Source organism: Triticum dicoccoides, chromosome 1B (assembly GCF_002162155.2).
Source record: "Triticum dicoccoides isolate Atlit2015 ecotype Zavitan chromosome 1B, WEW_v2.0, whole genome shotgun sequence".
NCBI lineage: Eukaryota > Viridiplantae > Streptophyta > Magnoliopsida > Poales > Poaceae > Triticum > Triticum dicoccoides.
Window position 1 is genome coordinate 635,514,502 of NC_041381.1, and position 15,612 is coordinate 635,530,113.

Consider the following 15,612-nt stretch of genomic DNA (forward strand, 5'->3'; position numbering starts at 1 on the left):
ACGGAACCAAGCCATCATAGCCTGATGCCATGTTGGATTTTTGATTCGCCAATTGAAATGATGTGGCTGCCTACGTGGATACTACTTTTCGTCACAGAAATCGTCACGAATGTAGGCACAATTTAAATATGGTCCATCCAATTTCTTTCTGCCCAAGTTTGAGACCGTATATGTTTTAGCCAATTTTGGCTCAAAGAGAAAGTAATTTCAAACCGTTCACACAATATGCGGCCATCTGTATTTATATATTTTCTCGAAAAAATCTGTTTGTATATACAACATATTAGTTTACAAATCCTTCATCTAATGATAACTTACAACATAGATTCACTAAATATATTACTGAAGAAGGTTAAGAAGCACTACAATCCAGTTTACATCAACAAAACATACAAACTTTTGAGGCTGCTGTTCAGGTTCTTCGTCGACTCTCCTGATGGCAACTATCATGTCATGGCGAGGATTATGGTGGGTAGCACTATGTAGCCCACTACCCAATCATACCTAGCATATTTAAAAGAACATTAAATTTTTGCAGATTCATAGATAGTAGAGACAAAAGTATTACAACAAGCGTAAAAATGTATTACATGTCCACTTGGCCAGCATTGAGAGTACTATTACTTATAACAGGAAAAATAATGAAATGAAACAAACCAGTATATTTGAATAGAAGGTGACAGGAACTACAAATATAATTTATTACATGGCTTACAAATTACTTCATGGTTATTAAGGTACAGGCTAAATCATAAAACACGAACACCAACAGCAAGTGTTATTATGAACTGGATAACCTTGCAACACCCAATTGCTCTCATCTACCCACTTGACCAGCATAGTACTGTTATTTATAACAGGAAACAATAATGAAAGGAACCAATATACATGTATACAGGACAACAATAGGAACAAGAAATCAGAGAAAGAGATTCAAGTCATAGTGAAATCAAGGACATAAGAGAGAAGATAAATTGGATTGTTTTATATAAAATCAAAGTTCAGAAATGTGCAGAGATATTCAGTGGTGGACGTTGGGAGGACCATAATTATTTTTGTATACACTATTTAATTGCATGTGCGTTGCAACGGGAATATACATATTCTAGTTGTTCATACATCTTCCAGTTGTTCAACACCAATCTTGGCTAACATATATTTTTAGGATCCTAATGCACATTAGGCCGAATTGTAAAAAAAAATCTTCCTCTCCACATACTATCTCAGTCATACAGATCCATGTTATCAGTTCCCTTTCCTCGCCCATTCACACACACTTTGAATTTAAAACACATAACCATCCAGCTGGCATATTTCACAATGTGCTTATCTTGACAAGGCATGTCTACCATTTTCAATTGTGTCACGTAAACTTCCCCCTCTCCCTATCCTTTCCTCTCTTCAACCCTCAATTACTCAACAGATTCAGACATTTTGATGTGCAGCAACATATTTAATTAATATTATGGTACCACAAATTCATATATTTGTTGAATTGACACACATGTTTGACGACCAATTTTATGGAGAAAAAAAAAACCAACACACGAGACAAACAACTAAATGGATATTTTGTATTCCTTTTCATATGTTTGGTAGCAAGGTAATATGTGTAGGCATTTATTGTTCCTTCTTATTTGACAATTGCTTACAGATCTTAACGACACGAGACTGATTAACATCACAAGTCTAAAGAAACAATATTGATAACAAGAAAAGGTAGATATCTAAAAAGTGTACTCGTTTGTGGTGTTGTCTAGTGAAAGATAAAAAGAATGTTTCCTTACCAACAGATTCCCAATTTCTCTTGATGTCATCAACTCCAGCAAAGTGAAAGCTTCTAGCATAAACCAACTCTGAGGATCTGACATGTAAATCCTCCTGGAGAGTTACAGTCCACTATGCTATCATGGGCCGGTACTGTTACATGAAGCAGACAGGAGTTTTAAAGATTGATATGCATGGATCATACCTAACCTTTACTTGCATGAATCGAGCAGTACAGTGTAACTAAAATCATGATGTGCAATTCGTAGAATGAATGGTTTCAGTGTTTCGTTGTCAATGTCAACCAATCAAATCGGCGCACCATTCACAGAGAGCCTGGTCAAATCAACATTTTACTTTCTTCATCTCCTCTATGTGCATGTATATTAGCATTGCGTTCGAAACACACATAGCCACACACCCTTTAGCATCGGAATTATAATAATCAAAGGATACCAGATTCAGCAAAAGGTTGTACATGCATCAGGTCGTACTGTGTATTAGACGATGGGTGATGATGGGTGCACAACACGTCCGGCCGGCGGCAGGTAGACGCGTCAACCTTGTTCCTGCACATCAAGCCAGCTGTGGCATGGCTTCTACATGATCTCTCCTTCAGTGAAGGGACCTTGGGGTGGGGCTGCGATGCCTCACGATGGTGGAAACCAGGCACATCTGCCAAGCCGCCAAATATCTTTGTGAATATAAGAAGGATTCAGTCCAACTAAATCATAATCTGTTTATATAGCAGTAATAATAAATCTATTTATACACAAGGAGCAGAAATCGTAATCCTAGCCAAAAGTAAGGAAAAGGGAAACCAATCTGCTGCATGCTAAGTAAGCTCCAAATCTCTACAGCAGATGAAAGGAGATCAGAATTTGATTATGAAATAGCAGTAGTGTATTCGAACGACTACCTATGCATTGTAAGGGCATCCGTAAACTAGAGAGAGGGAACCGAGCGACCTTTCCTTTGTAGGAATCCACGACCACAACGTCAGCGGAGGCGGCAAAAGAACTTGGAAGGGGGTCGCGTGGCAACACTAAGCCACGATGTTGAGGAAGCTAACAGGAGAGGTGGGAGCCGCGCTGGTAACCAGTGGCGACTAGGGTTCGCTGGTGCTTCCAGCTGCCGCAGTAGACCGCCTTCCACCGCATGGCCGCTCCACTTCCACAAGGCCGACGTCGGGGTTGAGTTTCGCGTCAGATCTGCGCGCGCCCAAGATACCACTGCGATTGCAGCTTGTAGGAGACGAGGGAGAGGTGCCATTAAAGTGGTAGTGGACGAGGTTGAGGAGATTCCGGATTTCCTGGTAAGAGAAAGGGCGCATGTGGGGAGGTGGAGGAACGAGGTATCGCCGGGACGGTGAGGGTGCAGAGAAGGGATAAGGGGATCGATGGTGAGGGATAAGAGGAGGGGGCGGCGGCAGGGGGAGAAAGAGACTGGGGAAGGGAGTTTTAGGGTTAGGTTTTATACATGAATGGTTTGGGCGGGCACAAGTGGGCTTTGGGCGGGCTCGAGTGGGTTTGTGGGGCTGTATTGGACCGTTGATGACGTTTTTGAAGACGTCACCAGAAATTTGTCATGGATTAACAGATTTTTTGTAGTGTTAGTACTCTTTGGGTGTTAATCACGTAGCGATGTGAACTAGATTATTGACTCTAGTAAACCCTTTGGGTGTTGATCAAATGACGATGTGAACTATGGGTATTAATCACATACAGATGTGAATATTGGTGTTAAATCACATGGTGATGTGAACTAGATTATTGACTCTAGTGCAAGTGGGAGACTGAAGGAAATATGCCCTAGAGGCAATAATAAAGTTATTATTTATTTCCTTATTTCATGATAAATGTTTATTATTCATACTAGAATTGTATTAACCGGAAACTTAGTACATGTGTGAATACATAGACAAACAAAGTGTCACTAGTATGCCTCTACTTGACTAGCTCGTTGAATCAAAGATGGTTAAGTTTCCTAGTCATAGACATGAGTTGTCATTTGATTAACGGGATCACATCATTGGAGAATGATGTGATTGACTTGACCCATTCCGTTAGCTTAGCACTTGATCGTTTAGTATGTTGCTATTGCTTTCTTCATGACTTATACATGTTCCTATGACTATGAGATCATGTAACTCCCGCTTACCGGTGGAACACTTTGTGTGCTACCAAACGTCACAATGTAACTGAGTGATTATAAAGGTGCTCTACGGGTGTCTCCGAAGGTACTTGTTGAGTTAACGTATTTCAAGATTAGGATTTGTCACTCCGATTGTCGAGAGGTATCTCTGGGCCCTCTCAGTAATACACATCACTATAAGCCTTGCAAGCAATGTAGCTAATGAGTTAGTTACGGGATGATGCATTACGTAACGAGTAAAGAGACTTGTCGGTAACGAGATTGAAGTAGGTATTGAGATCCAGACGATCGAATCTCGGGCAAGTAACATACTGATGACAAAGGGAACAACGTATGTTGTTATGCGGTTTGACCGATAAAGATCTTCGTAGAATATGTGAGAGCCAATATGAGCATCCAGGTTCGGCTATTGGTTATTGACCGGAGACGTGTCTCGGTCATGTCTACATAGTTCTCGAACCCGTAGGGTCCGCACGCTTAAAGTTTGATGACGGTTATATTATGAGTTTATATGTTTTGATGTATCGAAGGTAGTTCGGAGTCCCGGATGAGATCAGGGACATGACGAGGAGTCTAGAAGTGGTCGAGACGTAAAGATCGATATATTGGACGACTATATTCGGACATCGGAAAGGTTCCGAGTGATTCGGGTATTTTTCGGAATACCGGGGAGTTACGGGAATACGGGGAAGAGTATTGGGCCTTAATGGGCCTTAGTGGGAAGGAGAGGCAGCAGCCAGGAGGTGGCGCGCGCCCCTCTCAAGCCCAGTCCGAATTGGACAAGGGGTTTGGGGCGCGGCCCCCCTCTCCCTTCCTTCTCCCCTCCCCTCCTTTCCCCCCTTCCCCTAGTTGGACTAGGAATGGAGGAAAGCTACTCCTACTAGGAGTAGGAATCCTACTCCCTTGGCGCGCCCCTCCTAGGGCCGGCCTCCTCCTCCCTTGCTCCTTTATATACGAGGGCAGGGGGCACCCCATAGACACAACAATTGATCCCTTGGATCTCTTACCGTGTGCGGTGCCCTCCTCCATGATAATCCACCTTGATAATATCATAGCGGTGCTTAGGCGAAGCCCTGCGTCGGTAGAACATCATCATTGTCACCACGCCGTCGTGGTGACGGAACTCTCCCTCAAAGCTCGGCTGGATCGGAGTTGGAGGGACGTCATCAAGCTGAACGTGTGCTGAATCGGAGGTGCCGTACATTCGGTACTTGATCGGTCGGATCGTGAAGACGTATGACTACATCAACCGCGTTGTGCTAACGCTTCCGCTTTCGGTCTACGAGGGTACGTGGACAACATTCTCCCCTCTCGTTGTTATGCATCACCATGATCTTGCGTGTGCGTAGGATTTTTTTTGAAATTACTATGTTCCCCAACATCAATGACATCAGTATGCTCCACTGATCACCACTCGTTGCATGGTTAGCCATTGGGGAATCGCCACCGGTGGAGTTTCAAGCAAATGGCCACTCATACAACATGAGTCACTACCAAGCGAATGGATATATCCAAAGTGGGAAACCTTTGTGAAGCCAGTTCCAAGATCCCAAGGTAAGAAATAACTTAGTTTTCATAATCCTCGAGCAGTTGCTAGGAAGGATGTCAAGAGGGCATTTATGATTTTGCAAGCCCAGTTTGCTCTTGTGCGAGGATCGGAGAGTTTTGGGACGAAGAAATCCTTAGGTACATCTTGATTGTCATCATGATCTTGCAAAACATTTTTCTTGAGCATGAGCATGGCCAAGATTTGGATTACCCTACTATGACTTCATGGGAAGGGTGATGCATCCGCGTAGAATGGAATACCTCATGCTACACTTTCTTCAAGTTCACCATGAAAACCGAGATACAGATGCTCATGAACTTCAACAAGACCTCATCGAGGAGTGGTGAATGTGAAATGGGCAACTAAACCACTAATTCTACTTCTATGTTTCATTTTATGTTTGATGCACTTTCTGTTAGGTTTGATGAACAATTGTGTTGAATTTGGGGTTGTGGATTGATGAAATATGTAAAAATTACATACTATTTGTGTTTTATTTGTTTCAGATTAATTTGCATGAGTTTTATCATTTACAACATAGCATATGCACAAAAATGTGTGGTAAAATAAGAAGTCCAAAATTTTGGCCTGGAAAAGAAGGAAAAAATCCTGGAGACCAAAAACCTTCTGCTTCCACCCCTAAAACTAATTTTTGGTCTCCAGATTATTGGTCTCGTGTTGGATATGCTTTTAGGTAAGTATTTAGCTACCGCTATGGCCGAGGCCTCCGCAATGCAGTTGGGACTCGGTCGGTATTTATGAAGAGACAGAGGGGAAATTCATCCATCCCTTGGAGGAAGGGGTCGAAATTTACCCTAAGCTGGTTTCCTCCACTAATAAGGACTCTAAAAACTATATATGGTCCTGTATTTTGAAATTACATGGTCATGAGCAAAAATATAGTCGCTCCATGTGCGCTCGTCTTCATCTCCATGTTTGATCATGCTCCAAAGCTCGTTCATCTTGTCCATGATAGGCCGTGAGCAATACAAGCATATATAATTTAGGCAACACCATGTTCTAATGAACATTAGAAATAATCCTAAGAAACAAAAGTGTCCGATAATTTAATTGGCATGCTCAAGTTCTAGTGATTGGTCCCTGTTTTTTAAGATTTGAACATGCGTAGCGCCAATCATTGTGGGTGCAATAGCGGTAGCGATGTCCTCATCACATGAGCTCGATCTTTTGAAGTCATACATAACCTATTAGTCTAGTCTAGAAATATTTATCAAGATTTTTTGATACGCATGCTTTCAAGAACTATAGCGCGATATGCGACCGGGACCCTTCTACTGTGAATTGAGTATAAAACATACTCACACATAACATATGAACCAAAAAATAAATATTAGCAAAATTAAGTATGGGTTTATTTTAGAAAGATATATTTTTAATGATAAACACTAAAGTTTTAGTTAAAACAATTATATCGTCATACTTTAACCACACGCATAACCAGGAATATCAACTACTCGGTTCAACTCTAATAGACAATGGGTTAAAATCTTTGCTTAGTCTTGAGCTACTATAATTTTATAAGCGGTATACAAAATTTTATTTGGTTGACTTGAACCTAATCCCAGCGAGTTGGCTTTGCCCCTTTAACATACCAATGTGGGTAAAATTTATAAAATAAAATACGAAAAATTGATTGAAATGTTTTCTTTTAAATCCACCTAATGATGTCATGGCTAAACTTCTACAAATAGTGTAACATTCAATTGGTAGGTGGTTCTTGAGAAACTTACGATGTCCACAAATATTCCAAAAACATTCGCATCTTTGCTGCCTTGTAAGAAAATCTTCCACTTGTCCTCTTGTCAAGTTGATAAAGCACTCCTCCAATGTTGTCAACCAGCTTTGCAAACTCGTGTTCTTCCCAATTCCTGGAAGCCTTCTTGTTATTAAGGGGTAGCCCTACCTTATTTTGTTAACTTATTGCTTTCTAGCAAAGCGTGCCGGCCCTATCTCTAAAGCACCAAACTTCCACATTTTAGGAGATGGCCTATCTTCAATGGCTCGATATGAAAGACGACCAGCTCTACAACATTTTTTGACATATCTTTCAAAACCAAGTTGTGTATATGCATTTAAAATATACCCATGGGTGGAACTCTCACTCTGATTTGATTACCAGGCTGGGGATAGGCAAACCACTTATCAATGCATCTGTGTTGCTCTGGTGGCCACATATACAAGAGTTGTTAGTGAAGTTAGCTAGAAAGGGTCGTCATTTCCCTACCATCCAATCTTCCACCTGCCAGATTTATCGTTGCTATTTTATTATAATGGGTATCAGTATCCATTGAATAAATCCCTCCGCGAAATCCAAACGGAGAGAATGGTTCGAATCCACATTAGAACAAACCATGAAAAAGGCGTTGAGCAGGTGCAAACTCGAGGAGCTAGGAAGGATGGAAGAAAGCTTGGCCATTTTTTCACTGAACTACTCGAACTTTTTGTTAGAAAAGCGGAAATAGCTCAGTTCGAGAGATCATGTGGTGAAGCCGTAAGCGATAGTGCTATGAAACTCCATGCCACATGTACGAGATAGGCACTGTCATCACAACAGACATGTCTACCATAACAAGCAAGTGATTCATCGTGGTTCTGTTGAAACTCGCCCACAGAATCGATCACATCAAATCACAATAGAGATGCGCACAAAAAACTTCAGAAAAACTAACGCCCACACGTGTGGGCGTTTGCATATCGCCCACATGCCTCCATCACCACTCATTTTGCCACGTATGAATAGATGACATCAGCAGAAATCTTTTTGGTTTTCGGCTTAAAAATCTTTTATCTCCTAAATAAAAAAGCGAACTAAAAATCCATTTTCACCATTAAATCCGCCTCGACGAGATCTTCAAAACTAGACCCCATGTTGATATGTTTCGACGAATATTTTTTTGCCCAGAAGTTGCCATGATGTTTACACTATAGTTGCCATAGTGCTTAAACTAAAGTTGCCATGTAGCAATTTTAGTTTGTAGATCATGGCAATTTTAGTTTTTTTATGATGGCAATTCTAGTATTTTGACCATGAAAATATTTTTTTATTGAACCATGGCAATTTTAAGTGCATGTATCATGACAATTTTAATTTATGGTGCATGGCAAGTCTAGTTTCTTAATTCTCCGTTTTATAATATGTTAAAATTTACTTTTAAATGTAAAAAAATAGTTGAAACATATCATGGCAACTTCAGTGTAAATATCATGGCAATTCATGTGCAATAGACATGGCAACTTTTAACCAAAATTTCTTTTTGCCAAAATATATCGTTATGAGATCTAGTTTTGAAGATCTCGTCGTGAGGGATTTAATGATGAAAACGGATCTTCAATCGGATTTTTCATTTAAGAGATAAAACATTTTAAAAACTGAAAATCCAAAAAGATTCTTGCATGCATGCATGCGATGACGTGGCAATCTATTTGCATTAGAGACGTGTGGTGCGTCTTCTTTCCTGCCACACGTGTGACAGTTATCGACGTCCAAAAACTTTGATAGCCAAGGGCTCTTGTCGTGCCCTTTGTTTTCCTCTTTATTGCTTTTCTGGTTTTCTCCGTGATACAACTCACGCATGGCATATGTATATGGACTGTGCTAACGACCAGTCAACTGGTCGTTAGCGACAGATCCGCACGACCGTAACTCAGCTTCCTCTGATTTTTCTTCTTCTCTCGAAAACCGTATATGTCAATAGTAAATCGCTAGTGGTTTTTCTGGTTTTTTAGCTACACAATATGAAAAGAAAATAAAAGTGCTGGAAAGGAGACTTGAACCCAGGTCTATTCATTAGAGTTTGAGCCCAATGACCAACTAAGCCACCCTTAGTTGTTGTCTATCAAATATAAACAAGGTTATTTTAACCTTTCTTTTTTCTGCCATATCAGCAATAATAATTGTTTTTGCTTGGTAACTTTGGCATGACCAGCGTGATAACTATAACTTGAGCAACATGATAACTATACTATGATAAGCCTGATAACTATAATATGAGAAGGTTAATGACTATACGATGAGAAGCACGATAACTTTAGCATGGGGTAGTGGTAACTTCACACTGGGGTATGTTTCGACAACAAAAAGTTACCGGGACATGTTTCAGTAACGTTTTTCACATGGGTAAAGAGTTATCAAATGTGTTGTATGTAAGTTACCGGTTGTCTGGTGCGTAAATTACCATGGTATTTGCACTAGGTTACCAGGGCATATTTCTAGAACTTTTCGCCCAAGGTGAAAAGTTATCAATGCGTTTATATGTAAGTTATCAGGTTAATTGTATGTAAGTTATCATCTTATTTACACAGGAAGCTAACGGGGGTATATTTTAACAATTTGTTCACCTCAGATGGTAAAAAAGTGGTATTTTATTTAAACTTGTCAGGAGCCAAGTAGTGGGTGAGTTGACTAGTGTGTTAAGATCTCAATATTGAAGTCTTGAGTTCAATTATCAGCTTTATCATGATTTTTAGGCTATAAAACTACAAGGTCGAAACTACAATATGGAAACTACTAGCATCAAGATTTGTTTCCAACATCTTTTTCTCCCAAAATTATCAGGCCTGCGATGTGTGAGTTATCAAGCTATTCGCACAAAAAATAACCAAGGGGTATTTCATCAACGTGCCTCCCTCCACCCGGTCGGCAAATTTACCAAGACCTATGCACATAAGTTATCAGGTCAGCGATGTGTGAGTTACCATGATAGAAAGAAGAATTTTTATAAATCACTTCGGGTGAGCTGGGCCTTCAAGCGGCCTCAAAACGTCGGGGTTGTAAATGACATACATATATTCACATAAAAGTTATCAGAGTATATTTCATCACCTTTATTGGCCAAAAGTTATCAAGATCGGGTTGCATAAGTTATCAGGTCTCCGATGTATGAGTTATCATGCTATTCACACCAAAAGTTCCCGGGGGATGTTTCATCAACACCCACCCTACGCCAAAGTTATCAGGACTAAGTTATATAAGTTATTAGATCTGTGATATGCGAGTTATCAGATCTATGATGTGTGAGTTACCATGCTGTTCACACAAAAAGTTACCGAGTGGATGTTTCATCAACTCCCCCCTCACCCCCATCCCTGCACGAAAATTAATAGGGTGTTATCAACTTGAGACTCACGAAACTAGATATCATGATGATTGTATGTGAGTTATTGGAGCAATCCATAGAAAAAGAACAAGAATTTTTTTTCATTTCTTTTCTCATATAGTAGTAAAAAGGTACAAATACCTAGTTATCTTTTGATAGAGAACAACTAGTACTAGTTGTTGTAATGGTAAGGATGATGTGTATAAACACAACATGTGCTAGGTTCGAATCCTACATGTAGCACTTATACTTTTTTTAGCACTGAAGGAAAAAAATTAGTGCTAAAGGAAAAAAACGATGGGCAAGAGCGACAGGATCAGAAAGAAAGATCGAAGGAAAAAAAGCGAGCGGGCGCAGAAGCGATCGTAAAGAAAGATCGAAAGATAAAAAAACTGGCGGGAGCGATCATACGTATCTGTCGCTAACTGCCAGTCGGCAGGAGAATAGCTTTCTCGTATGTATATATACACAGCCCAACGCACACAGCCATACGTACAAGTCCTAAACGGACTTGTATTGCACCTTGACTCACGTAGGCAATATACTATTAGAGCATCTCCAACAGTCGCCCCAAACGACGCGCGCGCGCGGTAAACGCAGCTTTTAGCGCGCGCGGGGCGGTTTGCCGCGCTACAGCGGCCGCGGGAAACAAGCGCGCGCAGGAACCGTTAGCGCGCGTGCGCGAAAAGGCGCCAGCTCGCGCGCAAGATTTGGCGCGCCGCTTCGCGCGCGCCTATAAAAGCTGTGCGCGCCACGCGCCTTCTCCACACACATCTCTTCCCCTCTCCCTCTCCCTCTCTGCCACGCGCCACTCCAGCGCCCCGCCACCGACGCGCCGCCGAGGAGCGTCCGGCTACCGCGGCGTCCGCCTGCGGCCCAACGGCAGCTACACCGCGGAGATACGCTCCGGCGAACTCCGGCTCGCCCTCGGCACGTACGGGACGGCGCGACAGGCCGCCCACGTGTATGACGCGGCGGCGTGGCGCCTAGGCCGGCCACGCGGCCAGATGAACTTCCAAGATGTGTACACGCTCGAGCAAGCGCTCAACCTCGCCCCTCTGGCTCGTCTGAACACGGCGGAAGACCATGCGGAGCACGCCGAGCGGCAACGCCGCCTCCTCGTCGCCCAGGAGGATGAGAGGGTCATGGCGGACTGGCGCCAGCGCCACCCGGAGGACGTCGCCTACGAGCAAGCCTACTGAGCAAGGCGCCGCGAGGAGGACACGCAAAGGCGCCGCGCGTCGCGGTTGGACAGGCATCGGCGGAAGGCGTTGGCGAATGCGCAGTCCGACCTCGTTGCAGCAGGTGGACGGTCGTTCTTCATGCCGAATGATGAGCGGTGGCTGGACATCTGGCTATCTACCTCGGACGACACCGCCGAGGATGATAGTGGTGATGATGATAGCGACTTAGAGTAGTTTTTTTTTGTTAATGCAATCTATGTTTATCGTTTGTCGTTTTTATTTTATGCAATCTATGTTTCGGATGTAAAATACCTTTGTATCGTTTAATCTATGCAATCTATCTAGTTTTTTTAAAAATTTCAACTTTTAAAAATGCATACATTTCTAGTCGCGCGTGCTGCATTTTAGCACGCTGCTGAAGCGGCACGCGCGCGCTGTATTTCAGCGCGGCTGCTGGAGCCAGCGCAGGCGAGCGCGCAAAACCAGCCGCAGCGCGCGCTAACAGATTTTTTGCGCGCGACGCTTTAGCGCGGCTGTTGGAGATGCTCTTAGGACACATCTACCAAACCTAGACCAACACGTACGGAAGTTGTGGATTATGTCCAACAATCTCCCCCTAATCTTGATGTTGTCATCTCCTTCATGCTCTTTCTGATCTTGACTAGTTGAAGGTCCGCAACTTGTTGATCCAAACTCTAACGTATGATCCGAATTACCAGCCCATATGATCGCATTTACGTGTGCAACATGCAAGACTGGACACATCATCAGTCTTCACGTCGTCCAACTTAACTGGTCATTGTCCCACTACACGCCGAGCTTAATCTTCAACTGTCATATCTGTACACTAAGTATGAGCCGCCTGAAAACATGCAGAATTTCCTTGCTCTACAATGTTGTGCCACCTCCATTGCTTGGCCGCTACCTTGCATTCGGTTCGCACCATACTCATTGTACTTGCTTGCAGCAGATCTACTCTCCACGGCTCGCACACCTCCTCGCTTTACGATGGCTTCGTCTACCATCGTCCGCCTTCGGCATCACACCGAACCCACACTGACCGCAATCCGGACACTCCACGAGGACGTGGACATGACTCACGGAACACCGTGCATACCACTTTAGCTCCAACAAATCATCACCAAGACGAGCACTTGGACACGACGACGACTCACAGACGCGACTGGACAACTGACCATGCAAACACGCACGACTCCTTGACTCATTCGACTCCCCCCACCGACGATCTTGATGAGCTCTAGCACCGCACCTCGGCACCACCTCTCCCATCAACGATCTCCTTCCACCTTCTTTCTGACGACAACCTGCCGTCTCCCTCCTTGTCGCTCCAATGAACGACGATCACCTGATCATCCTCGTTCGTCGCTCCATCCAGCGACTATATTGCCCGCCCCGAGGCGCTAGTAGGTCACCACCCCAGGGCAAGCGCGGCTTCACTCGAACCTTGCTCTGATACCAATTGTTGGAACTCGCCCACAGGATCGATCACATCAAATCACGACAGAGACGCGCACAAAAAACTTTGATAGCCAAGGGCTCTTGCCGTGCCCTTTGTTTTCCTCTTTATTGCTTTTCTGGTTTTCTCCATGATACAACTCACGCGGGGCATATGTATATATACACAGCCCAATGCACACTGCCACACGTACAAGTCCTAAACGGACTTGTATTACACCTTGACTCACGTAGACAATATACTATTAGGACATAGCTACCAAACCTAGACCAACACGTACGGAATTTGTGGATTATGTCCAACAGGTTCGTCGTGCTACACACTAGAGGAACACTGATGTAAAAGAATTGGAGCATCATGCCAGCGCCATTGAAGGTGAGAACATGAAGTGACTTGGGAGACCCACAATCACAAAGAGGTCCACACGATGCAACTGAATAAAATGAATGGATAGCTATTAGCATTTATTCCTCGCAAACTCTTGGCTTTGAAGAATACCCAAGCAAAGGTGTACATACATGGGACTAAACTTAGATAAGAAAAACGTTGGCAGCAAGACCAATAAATCCATTAGTAGTAACTAAAAATTGATGCTTTCTCACGCACAAATCAACTCATACATCAATATCCAAACAGTGGCATAACTATACAAGCTAATCCATGCAAGGTCACACAGGTTAGGTGGATCGGTTCATACATGCACACTGTAAGAATAAATGGTCTACAATTTCAACATGACCACAAAATTGACGGGGTTACATCCCCATGCCAACCTCGTTGTAACAAATTATCCTTAAAAAAAGATACGGAAAGTCTAAATGCCATACATGTTATGTAGTACACACACCTAACAAAAGCACCCTTACAAAAATTGAAAAATACATCCAGATCTTTGGGTGTCAAAGTCTTTTTCCTCATGCATCCACTGGCGACACGTTGTGAGAAAAGCACGTGCCACCTCTTGGCCTCCATCCCAGCTGAGCAAACTTGTTGAAACTCAGGAGTGTGTATAAGCAGTGGTTAGGAATTTGTTGATGTAGACCAAAAGACGTCGTGACTGCATCTGCATAGCAAATCACCGCCCATGAGAAAAATATGCCAGAGAGGGCATGTAGAACGCCCCAGGCCTGACTAGACGGAGTCAGGGAGCACAAATCTCACACGCTTCCTGACGAGGCCGAGACTGGACAACCTTTGTTGGTCGGAACTCGAGCTGGAGAACGAAGAGGCGCAACCACGCTGTCCGCTCCGTAGGACAACACAACCATGACAAACCTACAAAAGAAAAAAAAATCAAAGATGGAGAACCAGATTTAAGGACACATCATCTTGCACACTCCTCCCAACAATATGAATAAACACCACCGGAGCGAGTGCGAGGTGGGAAGACCTTATTCCATGCCACCGACGAAGCCATCGTCTCGTCAGCGCCGATCAAAGGCAAACCCTAAATTTATTCCTAACCCTACCACCACTAGAAAAATATTCATAGTTAATTAATACATATTCCCTCTGTCCCATAATGTAAGACGTCTTTTGACTCTAGTGTAGTGTCAAAAAAACGTCTTACATTATGGGACGGAGGGAGTAGATTATTAGAACAAGACACATGAAGATATATGTAGTCACCTTTTCTTATCAGTAAACAAAGATATATATTAGGGAAAACACATGTACTCTAAGGTGAATGAATGAAGGGTGTTGCTATCATCGAAAAGTAGAAAGAAAACTTAAAGCTATTGATGAAAAAACTTGAACAGATATTGTGTAGTACAACTTGCACTGTTTCACAATATGCAAGAACAAGTATATAGCAGTAATTTCCGGACAACAATATGATTTGGACACACGCCGTTGAGTCAATTTATAACTGCAGCTAGCCCACTCTAAAATATCTTTTTTCATTAAGCGCTCTACATGAGTCGTGCAGCTTGAGCACTGCCATTTGTGTGTGAGGTTGTTGTCCTCATTCATGAAGACATTGAGGTAAGATACAAAGCTTGCCAAACCAGCCGCCATTAACACAAAAGTTAGGCATACTCTCGGGGGAAAAAAAACTTAGGCTGTGAATCAATAGACATGCATGGGTACGGGAAGTATGGTGAGGAGTTGGGAGCGACTATTTGTATAGATATGTAACATGTGTTAGAGAAAACAAGAACCTAGTAGGCAATAATGCTTCCCATCGAGACATGTTGCTGCATTGCATGCATGGATATCTTGGAGCATTGTGCGGGAGCCACGCGGAACCCCTGCACACCAAGCAATTAAGATTCCTCGAAGCAAAAGATATCGCCAGCCTATGTTTGGACATCCTACAACCATGGCGAGCCCGTGGCCAGACCTTAAAACGCCATGGCCATG

At 42.9% G+C, this 15,612-nt stretch overlaps 1 long non-coding RNA gene across 4 annotated transcripts; it reads right to left on the reverse strand.

The window, feature by feature from the left end:
• Nucleotides 1–234: 234 nt before the first annotated feature.
• Nucleotides 235–3,191, reverse strand: LOC119349279. 4 transcript variants are annotated; one of them, XR_005169306.1, is made up of 4 exons: nucleotides 2,736–3,191; nucleotides 2,262–2,442; nucleotides 1,788–1,920; nucleotides 235–504 (listed from the first exon to the last, which is right to left on the reverse strand). It is a non-coding gene; the product is annotated as an uncharacterized LOC119349279 (long non-coding RNA). The 4 variants fall into 4 exon arrangements; XR_005169305.1 differs by having other exon boundaries at nucleotides 2,687–3,191; XR_005169303.1 differs by having other exon boundaries at nucleotides 2,262–3,191.
• Nucleotides 3,192–15,612: the final 12,421 nt, after the last annotated feature.